Genomic DNA, 18,165 nt, shown 5'->3' on the forward strand with positions numbered 1-18,165 from the left:
ATCTATTTATGATGTCTCTATGCTATCCCACTGATCTATTTATCTATTTTTTTCTCCAATACCACATTCCATACTGTCTTGATTACTATAGCTTTTCAGCATGTTTTGAAGTCAGGTAGTGTCAGTCCTCCAATTTTATTCCTTTTAAATATTGTATTGATTTTATGGGTCTTTCGCCTCTCCACAAAAATTGGAGAATCGGTTTGTCAATATCCACAAAATAACTTGATGAGATTTTAAGTAGGACTGCACTGAATCTATAGACCAAGTGGAAGAACTGATATCTTGATAATATCAAGTCTTCCTATCCTTGAACATGCAATCTCTCTCCATTTATTTAGTTCTTTGATTTCTTTCATTAATGTTTTATTGCTTTCCTCATATAGATCTTGTAAATAACTTGTGAGATTTATACATAAGCATTTCTTTTTTTATGCTACTGTAAGTGGTATTGTGTTTTCAATTTAAAATTCCACATGTTCATCCTGATATACAGGAAAGTGATTGACTTCTGTGTGTCAACCTTACATCCTGCAACCTTACTAGATTCATTTCCAGGAGGGTTTTTTTTTTGTGTATTAATTTTTAAAAACAGACAATCATGTCATCTGCAAACAAAGGCAGTTGTATTTTTTCCTTGCCAATCTTTATTCTTTTTATTTCCTTTTCTTTTCTCACTATATTAACTGGATCTTTCAGTACAATATTTAAAAGGAGTGGTGAGAGGGATATTCTTTGGGAAGGATATAGGGTAACTTAAGTTTGTCACTAGAACAGTTCTGCCTAAAAGAAATATAATATGATGCAAATACGTAATTTTAAAAAGTAAAAAAGAACAAGTGAAGTTAATTTTAAAAATGTATTTAAATTATCTAATGTATCTAAACAATAGTGATATAAAATATATTAGTGATATACTGTATATTCTTTTTATTTTCATGCCGTCTTTGAGAGTCAGTGTGTAATTTATTCTTACACCACATCTCAATTTGGGTATTACATTTGCATCAAAAATACATTCTCATCTGTGCATATTAAGTTTCCTAATTCTTGGGCCAATGTAGGATTATTAATATTTGATTCAAAGCAGTAGTGTATAAATTGAAAAGCAACTATAAGTTACATATAACAAAGGGTTCTTCAAATTTATCTTGTGGAAGTTGTAGCAAATTTATGTAATGCTGTTGATTAATATTAAAATCTTCTGTATATTGATATTAGAAAATGTTTAAAATTATTTTTACTGATTTCCATTATGCAAGTTGTAATTTCAATATAAATTCCTCAACCCAAGTCAAAAATAAACTTTTCCTTTCCCTGGAGCTTTGAATTTAACTTGTTCATATGCAGTGTGGTAGTAATGACAGAACGTAAATTACACCCCTATGTTTTTAGCTTTTGAATATTGAATATTTATCAAACATTCCTTCTGTTTCAAACAAATTTTGTAAAACTCTTCCAATATTTAACCAATGAAGATTGGCAAAGAATACAAGATTATTAAACAAGTCATCTTCTATTTCTTTCAATCACTTCATAAACTGGAGATGATTCATACCATTTCCATGTATAAGGCATGTTGCATAGCTTCAGAAAACGCAATAGGTATTTTGCATATGGATCACAGTGAAATGTTGCAATAAGGGAACAGCAGTCTTGTTTTAAATTCCGTTAAATATCTGCAGCATCATCCAAAGTGATAAAATTCATCTTTCTGTATCTAGCTAAAATTCTTCTTTAATAGATGTAAGAGATTCAAAACTGTCTACAACCCGAGATCAGTCTTTTAGGCTGCAAACTGACATTACTCCATAAATATTGAAGCCCAGATCTGTTTTGAAACAGGCAGAGAACTTTAGAGCGCCGCAGAGACCGTTCAGTACACAGCCAGAGATGCAGAACGCGCCTGGCCTTGAACCACACTGTCCAGATCTCGGTGGCTGGTGGTCATTGGGCTTCTGGAGGGCAAGGAACTTTCGGACCACTCCCCGAGGACCCAGGAAGCCCCCAGAGCCGGGGCATTGTAACCCGGGACAGAGCGCCGGGAAGCAGAGACGTGCAGGCTGGCAGCGGCGGCAGCGGCGCCCCGAGTCCGTCGCCCTCGGGTCCGCCTCGAGGGCCGGCCGAGCCCCTGGCCCCGGAGCCCCGCCCGAGCCGCGGCGCGCAGGACGCGGGGCCGAGGCGCGCGGGTGCTGACAGCCCGGCCCCGGCTTCCTCGGCCGCCGGCCCCGCTCCCGCCGCCCTAGCAGCGCCGCGGCCCCGCCGCGAGTTCGCCCCGCGCCCGCCGACGTGCGCGTGCGGAGCTTCCCACGCTCCGCGCTCCGGCCGGGCCGGGCATGGCCGCGTCTGGGGGTGGCTGCTACTCGGCGGCTGCGTCCTCGCCGGAGCCCAGGTAAGAGCCCGCGCCCCGCGCCCCTGCTTCCCGGAGCCTCCGGTGGGCCGGGATCCGGGGAGCTGGAGAGGAGAGGAGGGCGCGGGGCCCTCACGCCACCCCCCCGCGCTGACACCCCCCCACTGACACCGCCATTAACACCCCCACACGCTGACACCCCCGCACTAACAGCCCCACACGCTGACACTCCCCCACTGACACCCCTATTAACACCCCCACACGCTGACTCCCTCCCACTGACACCCCACATGCTGACACCCCAACACCACCACTAACACCCCACACACACCCTCACTAACACCCCCACTAACACCCCCACACGCTAACACCCCCTTTAACACCCCACTAACACCCCCACACGCTGACACACCCCCACTGACACCCACACACTAACACCCCCATTAAATCCCCACATGCTAACACACCCCCACTAACACTCCCACACGCTAACACACCCCCACTAACATCCTACACGCTAACACCCCCACACGCTGGCACCCCCACTAACACCCCCACACACTAACACCCGCATTAACACCCCCACACTTTAACACCCCCCACTAACACCCTCACACACTAACACCCCACTGACACACGCATTAACACCCCCATTAACAGCCCCACACTCTAACAGCCCCCCAACTAACACCCTCAGACGCTAACACCCCCACTAACACATCCACACACCAGCAAAGACACTAACACACACAATCACCCCAACATATCCACACCCTAACACAAATATACACTAACACACCAATATATCCACACCCAAACACCCCCCCACACACACCAACCCCCCCACACTAACACACACAAACGCTCCCACACTAACACGCACGCTAACACACTAACACACAGGGAGGTGGGAAGAAGAGAAAGAGGGAGAAAATCGTTAGTGATGGGAGTGGCGATGGTTGGCTTCAGTGTTAAATCCGTTTAGACAGTGTGTGGGGGATTATTTCACACTGGAGCCTCTCCAATTTGAAAATAACTGTTTATCCATAGATCCATGGAATCAAAACAATGTTAGGTTTGCACTCAACTTTTTCGGTTAGTGAAAAGAAGTTTGTATAGTAAGGGATGCTGAAGAAAGTTAGCTCTGTAGTGTTTGATTTTAGTTACTTTATATTTTAACCTCAGTACCATAAGGGGGCGAGCTCAGACCATCCATTGAAAGTCTTAGGCTCTTGTTAAGTCATTGATTCATATCCTGGTATAATTTGAATATACCTTGTACTTGGCTTTCAGGTGATTAGACAAAAGTTCAGTTATTCCAGTAAATGGTTCTCCCTTAAACTACCTGTCAAATTAAGTTACTTCTGCGAAATAAAAACATCTTGAAGGTCTTTGGCTTTAACCAATATGGTCAGAGGTGTAAAGTAGGCCGACTCTGAGGCCGTCACTTGTGTTTCATGTATTGACTAACTCTGTGAGTGAAGGACTCTTGAATGAAAAATAATCTTATAATTAATTTAGCCTGAGTTTTGCCACAGAGTTTAGTTAGTAGGGTGAGTCTCAGTGCAGGAAAATCTACCTATCAATATTTTGGTACTAAAGTTACATGATATTAGTAGAAAACAATGCTCCTTTTTAAAGCCTTTCTTTGTTCCTTATGGGATACTTAGATAAAATGCTTAGAAACATTTCTTCCTATAAGTGATACAAATCTATAATCTTGTATGTTCTCCATCAAAAGTGCTCCAACTTACTATTTTCTAAGGTAATAAAACTTGCTTATGTTTTGGAGCAGAGAGAAATCACTACAGGGTTATATATTTTCTATTTATAATCACAATTTGCTTCTAGCTTTAAATAACAAAACTATAGTGGAAAATGATTATTTTTCCAAAATTAATTTCAAACCGATGTGTGTTTGTGGTTGTACTTTGTGAATGTAAAATGATAATTTATGATGATACATGAAATGTGATCAAGTGGTACTTCAAAAAAAATCCAAAAGCTAAGTTAAGTTGATATTTACATATTGACACCTGTTCTAATCTTTAGTGTCTTTGCTTTAAAACATTGTTATTTGACTGCTCTATCTTCAACTCTGTAATTCTCAGGTTACAATTTAAAGTTATGGTTATTCTGAAATCTCATTTATTTAAGTTATACTATTTGAATAGCACAGGGATATTCCTTAAAGACTTAGTTTCTGTTTTATTAGCACAAGTATGAGAGTATTTTGAAAAAATAATTCAATTTATTACAGTACATAGTTGCTGCTGCTAATTAAATAGCCTCAAAATTAATCGAATATGCAGTTTTAAAAGTCCTAAAAGCAAGTCATCCAATTTGTCCTCTTGTGAAGAACAGATGGTTAATAAATAATAAATACTGAATATTATCACAATGTAGATACAATAAATTAGTAAAGAGTGAGGTGAGATGAGTGAAGAGGAAGAGGTTGTGTTTAATTTTAGATAAAATGTTTAAGTAGCCTAGGTTGAAGAAGTCCCCGAGTAGTTGGATATACTGATACAGAGTTTTAGAAAGAGGACCGGATTTGAGGTATGGATCTAAGGTTTAACTTCAATGGGAGAAGCTAAAACAATATGTGTGAATAAGATTATCTAAGAAGAGTTTCATGGAACAAGTAAAGGATGGTTAATTAAATTATTTCTTTTGGTAAAGCATACAGACTAAAGTTTTATAAAGTTAATGGTCCATTAGAAATGGTTTTGTATAGCCTGTGGCCATTAGAAAATAATTTTGAGAGGTGGTAGATGTTCAATAAATTATTAGAGGAGAAACTCTGCACTTCATCTGTTTGGAAGAAAGTTTTCCTTTTAATCATATTTGAAATTTAAGTCTATTCGTTTTCAGTCTTGATTTTAAACAGGTAATTCCGTTCCAAGGAAAAGGGGTGTCTAAAGCCAAATACTTGCATGGACAGACACGAGAGCGATAGTTGTGTTTCTGGTAAAGAATCTCTCTAAAACATGCAAAAATGCTGCTCTTGTATTTTAACTGACAATCAGAGCAGGATAAGTGCTGGGCTTACCAATTGCACTGTTGGTTGATGGGGTTTTACAGATAAAGAAAATCAAAGCTTTCAGGGGAAGAAATACAGCAAACACAAGAGCCAAGTTTATGGACTATTAATGTCACACAATTGAATTTGGGTGTGTTTATGCTACAGACTAGCAGTGAATCAGTATGTATTTAACATCTCAAAAACTCAGTTCTTCTGTAAAGTGACAATGGCAAGAAAAAACTTCTTTGGAATGTCTTGTGAGGATTACATTGAACAACCCAGAAAAGCATTTACCTTAGTGCCTGATATATAGTAATCACATAGTGTTAGTCATCATTTAGCATTATCATCAACATTTCTATTTTATATACTATTTATAAACAATGTGGTAGAATTCCTTTTCTTGTGCCAGTATTGATGTGGCACCCAGCAGTTGTCTGCAAAAACGTTTTTCTTAAAGATACCTCTTTATTCCCAATATTTATATTACTTGTTTCTTTTTTTCTAGTCTCAGTGCATTGGTAGGATCCAGTACAATGTTGAAAGGTAGTGGTTACCATAAGTATCAAATCTGACTTCAGTGGTAGGATTTCTAAAGTTGTATTATTAAGTATATTTTGCATAAGTTTTTGGTAGGTGTAATTTATAAGCTTGATGATTTGATTAGATGTAAGAAGTTTTGAATTACCACAAGAGATATCATTTGAATTAAAATTTACAAAAATTAATATAAAATAACAGAAAATGCACCATTTATTTTGAACATATGTAAATAGATTATGGTGATCTCCTACTGCAGATTTTGGGCTGAGGGCAAAACTGGTTCTTTAAAACTTGCTTACTGTGGCTGGCACCTAACAGGTGCCCATCAAATATTAGACGATGTCTGACTATAGTGTTAACAGTCGTTATATACTTTAACTTGACATTCTTAGCCAACAGAATGCCTTGACATTCTTGCCTTATGCCTATGGTTAGATTTGGCTCTGTTTCCTATAAGAGAGAGTTTTGAGTTACTTGTATTTACCAAGTATTTGGGCTAATTGAATTGGACATGAAATATATATGAACTTGCATATTTTTCTGCCTGTACTAAAAGAGAATGTGGTTTCCAAAAGGGACAGTCACACATATAATGAGTTCCAAAATATAACTTCTAGTCTCATTACATATTCTGGTAGTTCATTTCCTGGATAAGTAAAGTCTGCAAGACACAAATGTCCTTAACAGCCTGTGGTTCCCATGTATGCAAAACTTCAGTGCATTTTAAAATTTTGACTAACATGGCCTAGAGCTATCTGAAAACCTAAAGAAATTTCAAGTGAAAACAGTGTGTGCAAAATTCTCTGGTGCGTTTTCTGCAGGATGAAAAATGTCTCCTGTTTGAATTTCAAGTACACTGTATAGCACCATTCCCAGCAGATTGGTAACATGTTTGTAATGACATTCTGTTTATAGGCCTATTGCCTTTGGGACCACTCAGGAAGTTTTCATTCAGTGACTTGTATCACAGATACTTGAGAGTGTATCCTTCCTCCTAAGTGACCTCATAGTCAGAACTTTCGCTTTGTCCATCATCTTCTGCATGGGACCCACAGAGAGTGCTTTGCCACACACTTGTGGCACAAATGAACTCAACAGTCCTTGCTGAGACACCAGTGGAATTTGGTCTAGAATGTAGGTAAAAAACTGGCCAACAGATTTCCTTCGCTTCAATTTCTTTTTTCCTAGGCCTTATCATTTTCAAAACAACATGTTATACTGAGATGCTGAGTGCCATATGACGTAAGTCCAATGATTATGACGTGGCCCTTACCCCAAAGGAGCTCAGAGGAGGACACACCCTGTGTGGTCAAAGAAGATGCTTTGTATGATATCTTAATTTTTTTTTAAGTTGAAACTTATTTTGTGGCCTAATGTATGGTCTGTCCTGGAAAATGTCCTGTGTGCACCTGAGGAGAATATAGTGTTGTTGGGCAGAGTGTTCTGTATCTGTCTGTTAGATCTGCTTGGTTTATTGTGTTACTCAGGTCCTCTCTTTGCTTACTTATCTTCCATCAAGTTGTTCTATCCATTATTGAGACTGGATTATTGAAGTCTCTGACTGTTATTGTAGAACTATTTCTCCCTTCAATTCTGTCAATTTTTACTTCATATGTTTTGGTGGTCTGTTACTAGATGCATAAATATTTATAATTGTTGTATCTTCTTATTTTGTTTTATCTTTTATTAACACATAATGTCCTTTGTCTCAACACATAATGTCCTTTGTCTCTTGTAAACATTTTTTTATTTAAAGTCTATTTTGTCTATTAGTTTAGACTGCTCTCTTTTGGTTCCTATTTGCATGGAATGTTTTTTACCCATCCATTCACTTTCAATCTGTTTGGATCTTTGTATCTAAAGTGAGTCACTTATAGAGAGCACATGTTTGGATCATGTGGTTTTTTTTTCATTATGTCCATTTCTATACTGATTGATTTTATTCATTTGCGTTTAAAGTAATTATTGATAAGGAGGACTCACATCTGTCATTTTGCTCTGTTTTCTATGTGCTTTATGGGTTTTTTGTCTCTCATTTCCAGTATTACTGTTTTCTCTTATATTTATTTGATCTTTTTAATTTCCTTCTCGTTGTCTTTTGTGTATATTTTTAGTTATTTTATTTGTTGTTACCATGGGGACTACATTGAATCTTCTAAAGTTATAACATTCTAATTTGAATGGTATCAGTTTAATTTCAATAGCATACAAAAATTCTGCTCTCTACAGCTCTGTCCCCACTGCTTTCAGTTCTTGATGTCACAAAATCACATCTTTATTTATGTTAGGTAGAAAGATAAGAGGGGCAGCAGGGGAAGGGGAAGATAAAGTTCAAGGAAAAACTGCTCAGACTCTGCCCAGGTAGGGGTCCCATGTGAAGACAACAAAGGCTTTGCAGGGAGAGAACTTCCTGCCTATCCAGGTCAGACCAAACTCGTCCCAACCAGTCAGAAGTGTAGGAAATAGCCTGGGTGTAGGAAACTAGCACCTAAATTGGTGAAGGGCAGGGGAAGAGATAGTCTTGTACAGTTAACCTGTGGAATCTGATGCTGTCTCCAGGTAGATGGTATCAGAACTGAGTTGAATTCTCAAATAGCCTGCTGGTGTCCAAGCAGTGCTTGGTGTTGAGTGTTGGGGAACTCCACCATCACTACCACAATGCAAATGGGTCCAGAGACTCCTAAAAGAATCTGCCGCCTCGTCTTTCTCAGGGGTAGTTTCTGCTTCTGCTGGTTTTTTTTTTTTTCTTTGAATAGGCCATACTCTTCTGTTTCTTTGTATGCCTTGTGGGTTTTACTTTCTGTATTTTTTTGGTTGATAACTAAACATTTGAATCATAATGTGGTAACTCTGATAATTAGATTCTCTCCCTTTGTCAGGATTTGCTGTTGGTTGGTTTGTTTTTAGTTTAGTTTTGCTTTGCTTTTGATTGTTGTTGTTTGTATCCATGCCAAGGATAGGCCTGAGATTTAAACTTAACATCTTGACTCTTTTCTGAGCCTGTGCCTTTCCCTGCTTCATCACAGTGACTTATAATTTCCCCTGTATATGTATTTGATTTGAATGTGCAACTTTTTAATGTCTGGCTCCCAAATAGGGGAGAAGGAAAGGAATGTAGGAGGGAGAAAGTCACTTGCTTTTAAATTCCCCTGGAAGTCACTTCATCCTGAGGGGAAGGAACTTGCGACAGCGGAGCTGTCCACCTCTATCCGCACCTCTATGATCAGAAGCAGCAATCAGCAATCAGGGCACAGATCCTCTATCTTTAGAGAACAGGTCCTTTTTGCACACTCTGGCTACAGCAAGCTGTGTGAAAGCCACATACATGGCTTTCTGCCATGGGAGTGGACGTTGGGAAGCCACTTAAAACCAAAAGCTGAAATTGAAATTAACCTCAGTTTACCATATAAGCCTTTCCTTGGAAGTTGCCAGCCTTCAGCTGACTCCAGACTTCCAAAATAGTTACATCAGACAGATTCTGCCAGGGCAATTGTCTAGGTGGGGAAATTTTTTTACTGACAGACCTTACCTTTCAGTTACTTTAACACATGTAAGGGCCCGGAATGTACATCTGAATGATGCCCATTGTACATTTGGGAGTTTTTCTTATATTAATTGAAAATCTAATTACCACTTTTACTTTTTTGTCCTCCCACCATTTGGTCCTTATTCACTTTCTAAAGTAAAAAATACTTTATTGCCTATCATGCCTTCTTTAACAATTTATATTTTTGTTAAGATGTGAGCTTATGGCTATGCATTTATCATGCATTTAGAATTATCTGTAAGCAAAATATTTCCTTATTCACAAGATAAAATTAGGCGTGAAATATCTGCATTGTACTGTTTTCAAGAAGGAAGACTAGGACTTTTATGTGCTGCAGCATCTAAAATAGGTTTGAAATCTAGTGTTCTCATAGATAATCTTATTTATTACCAATTCCTTATAACATCAAATCTCTACATTGTACCATTCAATTTTTATATATAAAATCTCTCTCACAAGTCACTGAATATGAAAATATTTCATCTTGTGAACAAATCCAGTAGTTCTGTATAGACAGCAGTAAAATCATGTGTTTCAATACAAAACTCCCTTTTTGTACCTAAAACACTGTGTTCAGTAGAAGTAGGCTCTGAAATACTATTTATTAAGCAGTTTTAAACTCTGAGTTAATACAAGCTGAGAATGATTAGGAGACCTGATTTCTTCCTTGGTATTTTGTCACTCGGAGAGTGAATGAGAATAATGTTCTTACCTGTAGCTAAGGCTCTTAGTCTGCGTGGTGCCAGGTAAAATTCCATCTCTGAAAGCGTTTTGTAAATCGCAAGTTCTAGATAAACATCAGGAGTTGATCTGGGAATCAATCATTGGTAAGATTATATATTCTGTATAAATGGAAAAGGAAACCTTGATGCCGTGTCTCCCACTATGCATTGTAAAAGTCTGGCAGACTGTACTGTGGCTACCCCACGCATCTCTTCCACTGTCCACAGGATGCCTAGATGAAGTTTTTAATTGGCTTCACCTGGACTTCGAGCAGAGTCTCCCAATTATCTGTGTTTCTCTATAGGGGCTAAATGTGAATGAACACAGAAATGCTCATTTTTCATGTTGTTCTTGTTTTTGGTAACAATGAATCAAGGGAAAAAAAGAGGAAAGTGAAAAGTAAACTAGATGGGAATGCTTTGTTGTTATAGTCAAATTCATTCAATAAGGCAACTTAATGTGGCAATGTAGTTACAATAACTATTACTTTAATGTAATAGTGCCCATCCTAACTGGTGTGAGGTGATATCTCACTGTGGTTTTAATTCGCATTTCCCTGATGTTTAGCAATGTGGAGCATCTTTTCATGTGCCTGTTGGCGATCCGTATTTCTTCTTTGGAGAAGTGTCTGTTTAGGTTCTCAGCCCATTTTTTAACAGGGTTATTTGTTTTTGGGTGTTGAGGCATATGAGTTCTTTATGTTTTGGATGTTAAGCCCTTATCAGATGAGTGACTTATGAATATATTCTCCCATACTGTAGGATGCCTTTTTGTTCTGCTGATGGTGTCCTTTGCTGTACAGAGCTTTTTAGTTTGATGTAGTCCCACTTGTTCATTTTTTATTTTGTTTCCTTTGGCTGAGGAGATGTGTTCAGGAAAAAATTGCTCATACTTACGTTCAAAAGATTTTTGGTTATGTTCTCTTCTAAGAGTTTTATGGTTTCATGTGTCACATTCATGTCACATGACCCATTTCGAGTACTTTTGTGTATGGAGTTAGACAATAATCCAGTTTCACTCTCTTACATATGGCTGTCCAGTTTTCCCAATACCAGTCATTGAAAAGACTGTCTTTTCCCCATTGTATATTCATAACTCCTTTATCATATATTAATTGACCATATACGTGTGTGTCTATATCTGAGCACTCTATTCTGTTCCCCTGATTTATGGGTCTGTTCTTGTGCCAGTACCAAATTGTTTTGACTACTGTGGCTTTGTAGTAGAGCTTGAAGGTAGGGAATGTAATCCCCCAGCTGTGTTCTTCTTTTTCAGTGTTTCTTTGGCTATTTGGGGTTAACAAAGGTAACTTTTTAATTGCACTATGTTTGGGAAAGTCTTATGATTGGCTCAATTGCTCTGAGCTTCTAATTCTATTTTTAAAATATTATTTCTGGAATAATTACAATGGTTCCCTGTTGTCATGCATCAGCTATGGGACTCAGAACCCATTAAACATTCATTATTTTGGTTGTTTCAACTTATTTTCCTCCTCCTTTTTTCTTTAATCTGCTGCCTAGAACTAATTGCATAGAATATTTTTTGAAGACTTCAAACATTGCTTAATTCTCATTATTTCTGGTTTGCCAGTTTATTCATTAAAGTTCATTTTACAGATTCTGGGAATGCAGCATTGGAGACACCAGGTGAATTCATGAAGCCCCAATCCTATATAAAGAAGAATATATGAAAGGCCACTTTATTTTGACCATGCGAGATCTGAAGCAGAGGAACTGGCTGAGCCCATCCATCCTTCTGACCTACAGATCTATGAAATAATCAATTTGTATTATTGGAAATCACTAAATTTGTGGTGACTTGTTATAGCAGCAATGGAAAACTAATACATTCTATTTGTTATAATATATTTTCCCTTTCCAGGATGATAACCTGCCCATTTTCAAGTTGGAACAGCATGAATGATTTATGTTTCTCTGCTTTGCCTTGATTTCTGAATTCAGTTATTCAATTGAAAGCGTTTTAGGCATGTTGTGAAAAGCTGGATTTTACTTTATAAACAGAGACTTGAAGGAAGTCTGTGGAGTGTCATTTTTATTGTCAGAGTAATGAGTATTTAAATTTATATCTTTTCTTATCACCTATATATCAAAACATACCCCAAAAAGCTTACTAAAATAAAACAATGAACACCATGACATGTAAAGCAATTAAGCCGATTTGCACGGATATTACCTTCCTCTGGAGGACTGACAATATTCTTTCGGATGGAGTTAGTCTCTTGAGTGAAGTTGAAAATAAAAAAAGTATGTAGTTGAGCTGTATTTGAATACATAAACATGCACACACACACACACACACACACACACACACACACACACACACACACACACACACACACACACATACACCGACATGCACACCAGGAACTTTGAACAAATGTAACTATCTTAATTAGTAAAGTAATGTAAAACCAAGCCTGATAGAATGAAATTATTCAAGTAGTTATTTTTGAATGAGATTGATATGTAGGAAATTAAGAAATGAATCAGACTTAACATCCTAACATTTTCTCCCTTAAGTCTCACAATTCCGTGTCTTTGTGAGGCAAGGCAATGGCAGTTGGCAGGGGTGGATGAATATATAAAAGAAAAATTCAAAATTTGATAGAAAAGAAAACTTGCTGATTTTTTTCAGTTTATTCAGATGTGTGATAAACATTAAATGAAAATATATGACTTTTTTGTTTATGTACTTTTGTATAAATCCATTATTTACTGCATAATATAACAACAATCATATGTTTTAGGGTTGAATCCACCACTTGCTTTTTGACTTTGGGTAAGTACTTACCACCCCTGAGCCTCTTGCTCATCTGCAGTGAGACTGCACATGGATAGCATCCAGAGGGGGAGATGATGACTGCAAATGCTACAGCAGAATGTCTGGCACCTGTGCCCAGTGGGTAGTTGTTTCATTTAGTGAGAACCTGCCAGGTAACACATACTGTTTAGATGCTTGGGAGGAAAAAAGTGAAAGATGTGTCTCCAGCTTTGAAAGAAGCCACTATCTTGCCGTAAATCAGAGCATTAGAGTAAAAGAGGTCAGTGCCAGGAGGGATGTGTGTGCAAAGCTTTGTGAGGATATGAGAGTGTACATTGATTCAGGCTCATGAGAAATCAGAGGGGATTTCTGGAGTAATGATTTCTGAGTAAAATGGACTTGACATTTACCAGATGAAAAAATTTCAGCAGAACAGCACAACCAGAGATTTACAGTACTACTATTATATATAGTACTGGTCGAACAGGTGTGAATGTGGGAAGACATGAAGTCAGGAGACAGCGTCATATGGTCAGGGAATGGTAAGTATTGAGGTATCACCTTTCTGCACAAGACCTGGGGATAAAACTGTGTCCTTTGCTTTCATGGCTTTGCCTTTGGACAGATTCACCTCCATGTGTCCTCTAGAGCCAGAAGGCCACATTCAGTCAGTGCACTCCTGAGTCATCTCATTAGGCAGGTGCTCTTTTTCAGAGAGCCAGGTTGTAAAGATGTGTGTGATGGTGCAGTGTAGATGGGTGACCTGATATATGCCAACCAAATCTATGCCTGAGAAAGCAGGATGAAGATACCAGTAGAAAGGTCTGTCTTAGTGAGTGAATAGGCAGACAATGACCAATGCATATATTTAAAGCCTGGCACAAAAAGTTGTTATATTTGCTATTTCATTACATGGAAACAAACTGGCTCTACACTTGTACGTCTGTGAGACTTTGACACTATATGTCCCTATGTTCCACTTTACTAATTTCCTGGTATGAATATCATATGGTAGGAGCAAAGTCAAGTTTTATTTGGAAAACTAAAAGGAATAGTTAGAAATTCATAAAAGAGGACAAAAGGCAATTTTCTATGTGGGACAGTGTTGAACAAGATTCAAAGTTATTTTGCAAGTGCAATTAGTGCTGTTTTCCTTTGACTGGATTGAATTGAATTGTAATAAAGTAAGTATCCACCTGGTGCCCAGCCCAGCCCAGGCAGTGATACAAAAGGCAACCAAGTGGTTCTGGTTCAGAAGGAGGATGAGTTCATTCCAGGGAACACATGACAGTTGAACACCTGACATGACAGAAAAGTACACTTTAAACTAAGGACATATCTGTTGGGATATCTAGTGCCTTCAACTTCATGGGTATTTATTCATGTACTGCCATGAATAAAATGAACCGACAAAACAGCCTTAAAATCCCCCTCAGGCTGACTAATCTTTAGACAGCCTTCTTTGTCTCCAGCCACTGAACTCCCTTTCCATAGAGCATTTACCTTAGAAAATTCCTTCTTTGCCCCTCTAAGATATATTTTTTAAACCTCTTGCCAGTTTTACAACCCAGGACTGTCTTACTCAAAGACCCAGAACAATCTCTTTGAAATGTAATCACCAAGGGAGATAGCACCTCTAACTTCCAATCTCTGATACAGTAGGAGCCTAGCTTTGGTGAGGTGCCTTGCCTAAGTTATAAAACTATCTGCTGTCTTGAAGATATTCAAAAGTTTTCTTTTTCTTTGGGTAAAGCCAATTAGTGGACACATATGGCCTCCCTCATCCGAGCTCTTAAAAATTTCTGTCTTTTGTTTTAGCAGAGTTAAGTGCAAACGGAATTCTGGCCTCTTTCCCATATTGCAGTAATCTTGAATAAAGTTTTCTTTGCTTTTTTTTATTTTGTAAAGTTTTTGCTTTGACAGAGCCTAAAACTGAATTATCTAATTGAGTGAATTGTGGGTAACCTAGTGTGTGAGGTAGGACAAGGACAATTAAAACAGAAGTCACAATAGGGATCTGAGGGGATCTATGAGTGTGAGGTGGAGTAGATGGCTGTCAAGGAAGTGAGGAGAGATGAGAGAAGCAGAGGAGAATGGGGTGAGTATATGTGCAACAGCAAACATCCTAACTGGATACTTGCCAATCATGTATAGACTTTTTTTTCATGTTCTCTTCTTATTTTAGGGATAATTAATAAGCAAAGTCAATTAATTTCCTTGAGACTTGCCAGCCAGATAATATAAAACAGGAAGTTGAATCCATTTCTTATTTTCAATCAGTATGCTTTCTACTCCCACACATTTTTTGTTTCAAAAGGAAGAAAATGAAAAACTGTTGGAGGAAAGGCTGTAAACAAACATATGGTAGTCCCAATTTAGAAACTTCAGTTATCAGGACCATCAGTGGTTCAGAGATAAGGGAGATATTTGAGAGCTGGAGTAAGAAAGAAGGATCCTGATTAAACAGGTAAATCTAATGAACTAACCAGGATATAGGTGCTGGTTTAGGAGGTGAGGAAGTTAATGGACGGTCCTCCAAAACACAGGAAGATGTATAAAATGAATAACATGTATAAGTTGCCAGTTTTGGGGATTTATTACAAATTAGTACTGTTGGTTAAAAAATGGGCAGAAGTGATTGTGGGTAAAAATTGTAGTATTTCCAGAATATCTCACCTGGCTTTAGTGCATCTGCATATCAACAGGCATTCCTCAGGGGTGGAGAGTTGTAGTTGTTCATCTCCATATCAGTGGGTAATTACCTGGGTGACAGAAGGCTTATCTGAACCTGAGAGGTTAGAGGGAGGTCTTTGTTTGCTTCTGCTGGAGCAGGAAAGAGATGGCCCTGGACTGCAGTTTGTAAGCAATAAACAGGTTTTACACTTTATTTCTCCCTTTTACTGATTTTGGTTTTAGAGATATTTTGCCCCAAGATTTCCTTTCCCCAGAGTTACATCTGGCATAGTCAGCAGGACCTCTGAACCTGAAATCTGTCTATGTGGGTGCAACACTTAGGCGAGCTGCCTCTGGAGATGGTGGGCAGGCCCCAGTGCCTGCAGCACTAGAGGGTGCAGCTTCACCCAGGAGCCCCCTGCCTGTGGGGCTTCCAGATGGGGAGTCCCTAATGGGGAATTAGTCTAGGCTAAAGCACCTCCTAGAGGGGTGGAGCCTTCCCCAGAATTGGGGAAGTTTGGAGACTCTGGAAGCTGCAAAATTAGCCATCCATGAGACAGAGGGCTGCTTAGAGGGCCTGAGTGGCCATGTAGCAGCTGGGATTGTGGGATCTCTTTTCCTCAAGGTACTGGAAAATGTTACTGAGGAGGGAGAGAGACTTTGTCTGGAGAGAGACACACTTCAGCATCGCTTGGAGGAGCTGAGCAATGACCTATGCGATGCTCTTAAGGAAGAAAGACAGTTATTGAGAAGACAGTCATGCTCCTGGAAGATTCCTTAGCAGCAGTGAGGGGGGAGGCAGCAGGAGAAGCTGCATTGCAGGAGGCTGTGAGGGCTGGAGAGGAAAGAGCAGTGCCATCAGCCCCAGAGACGGTAGAGGAGGTGTCAGGAAAGGATGAGGGGGTGGGATGAGGGCCAGTCTGTTGCGGAGGCCACACCGCCTGAGGCACCACCTCTCCTATATTAAAGGCCCACCTGGTTGTAATTTAAAAAATTAAAAACAACCTTGGGCCCCCCCCGGGGGGAGGAGCCGCCACTCCCAGGTTGTGGAGCACTCCATGCTCCACCCCTATACCCAGGATGAGCTGGTGGACATAAGCGTCCAGTATAGGAAGAAGCCATCAGAATCTCTGCCTACGTGGCATTTATGTCTTTGGGATATGGGGGAGGAAATTATTGTTATGTCGGGTTCTGAAATGAGTAGACACTTCCCTGACGACTCACCCTTCTCTCCACCAGCGATTGCAAAGTGCCCATCACACCTCAGGGAATCAGACATTGGCTGACAGCTGCCATCAGGGAAGTTTGGCCTACTCAGGGTGATTTATCCTACTTACCCACTAGCTGGAAAACTATGCAGAGCTCCAACAGGTGTTGTGGGAACTGGGCGTGAAAAATATCATCTATAATATGGACCCCCAGGGCCCTGATAAGGAGTTGTTCAATGTAGAAATGAGAAATCTGGTGCTGCATACAGCTCTCCCATCTCTCTTTGGGTCCCTAGAGACTACTCTTGCCCCCACAGAGGGCAACCCATAAGTGAGGCTATGTGTACTTTAGCAGATCTGGGGGAGGTTGAAACCGTAAGAGCACAGAAGGAAGTATGGGCTACAACTGAAAGGAGAGGTGCAAAGGGCCCTGTGACGGTCTTGAGGACTCAGCTGTGGGTTGATTTGATAAAGGCTGGGGTAACGAAAGAAAAACTTGATCGGCAGCTCAATAGGATCCTGTTAGAATTGTGGCACCAATTAAAGCCGGAGCATCAGTTCCAGCCACTGAGGTCCGAGACACGGAAGCCATAGTCAAAGCCCCATGCCTGGCCTATGTCTCTGCAAGTCTTCATGGGGGACAATATTCAGGCTCTGCCTGGGCCCTCACCCCCACAGGAGGACAATTGGGCATTGTGGTTTGACTGAGGTGGGGTCTCAAGGTCCCCACCTTGGGGGATGTGGTGGGGACCAGAAGCCACATGTAGAATTAGCAATTCATTGGTCCCCTCTGAATATACAATGTGTCCTGGCGCTGGTAGACACAGGAGCTGAATGTTCTCTCATGTATGGCAACCCTGAGTGTTTTCCCAGGACCCGTGCTGTGATAGATGAGGGGTAAGGCAATTAGAGTGAAGAAAGCCCAAATCCCATTGGGGATGTGCACTTACCCCCAAAGGAGTTTACCGTGTACATTTCTTCCATCCCAGAATATATTTGGGGGATAGATATCCTGCAGAATCTGTGGTTACAGACCTCTGCAGGTGAGTTCAGTCTGAGGGTGTGTGTGGTGAAGGCAGTTCTGAGGGGACATGTTAAGCACCCACCTGTAGCTCTGCCTGTACCTCAGCAGATGACAAATACTAAGCAGTATAAATTGACTGGGCAGCGGGCACAAGGAAATTGGAGAAACTCTACAGGAGTTGGAGAAGATGGGCATCATAAAGCCCACTCATAGTACTTTTAACTCCCCAGTGTGGCCAGTGGAAAAGCCAGATGGGTCCTGGAGTATGTCCATGAACTACAAGGAACTTAA

The 18,165-nt window shown here is 39.9% G+C and overlaps 1 long non-coding RNA gene across 1 annotated transcript; it reads left to right on the forward strand.

Annotated features, from left to right (window-relative positions):
- The first annotated feature begins 2,231 nt into the window (after positions 1-2,231).
- LOC140844748 (uncharacterized) lies at positions 2,232-12,848 on the forward strand. The gene is made up of 3 exons (XR_012123240.1): positions 2,232-2,392; positions 7,107-7,160; positions 11,805-12,848. It is a non-coding gene; the product is annotated as an uncharacterized lncRNA (long non-coding RNA).
- The last annotated feature ends 5,317 nt before the right edge of the window (positions 12,849-18,165 follow it).

Source organism: Manis javanica, chromosome 12 (genome assembly GCF_040802235.1).
Source record: "Manis javanica isolate MJ-LG chromosome 12, MJ_LKY, whole genome shotgun sequence".
Lineage (NCBI taxonomy): Eukaryota > Metazoa > Chordata > Mammalia > Pholidota > Manidae > Manis > Manis javanica.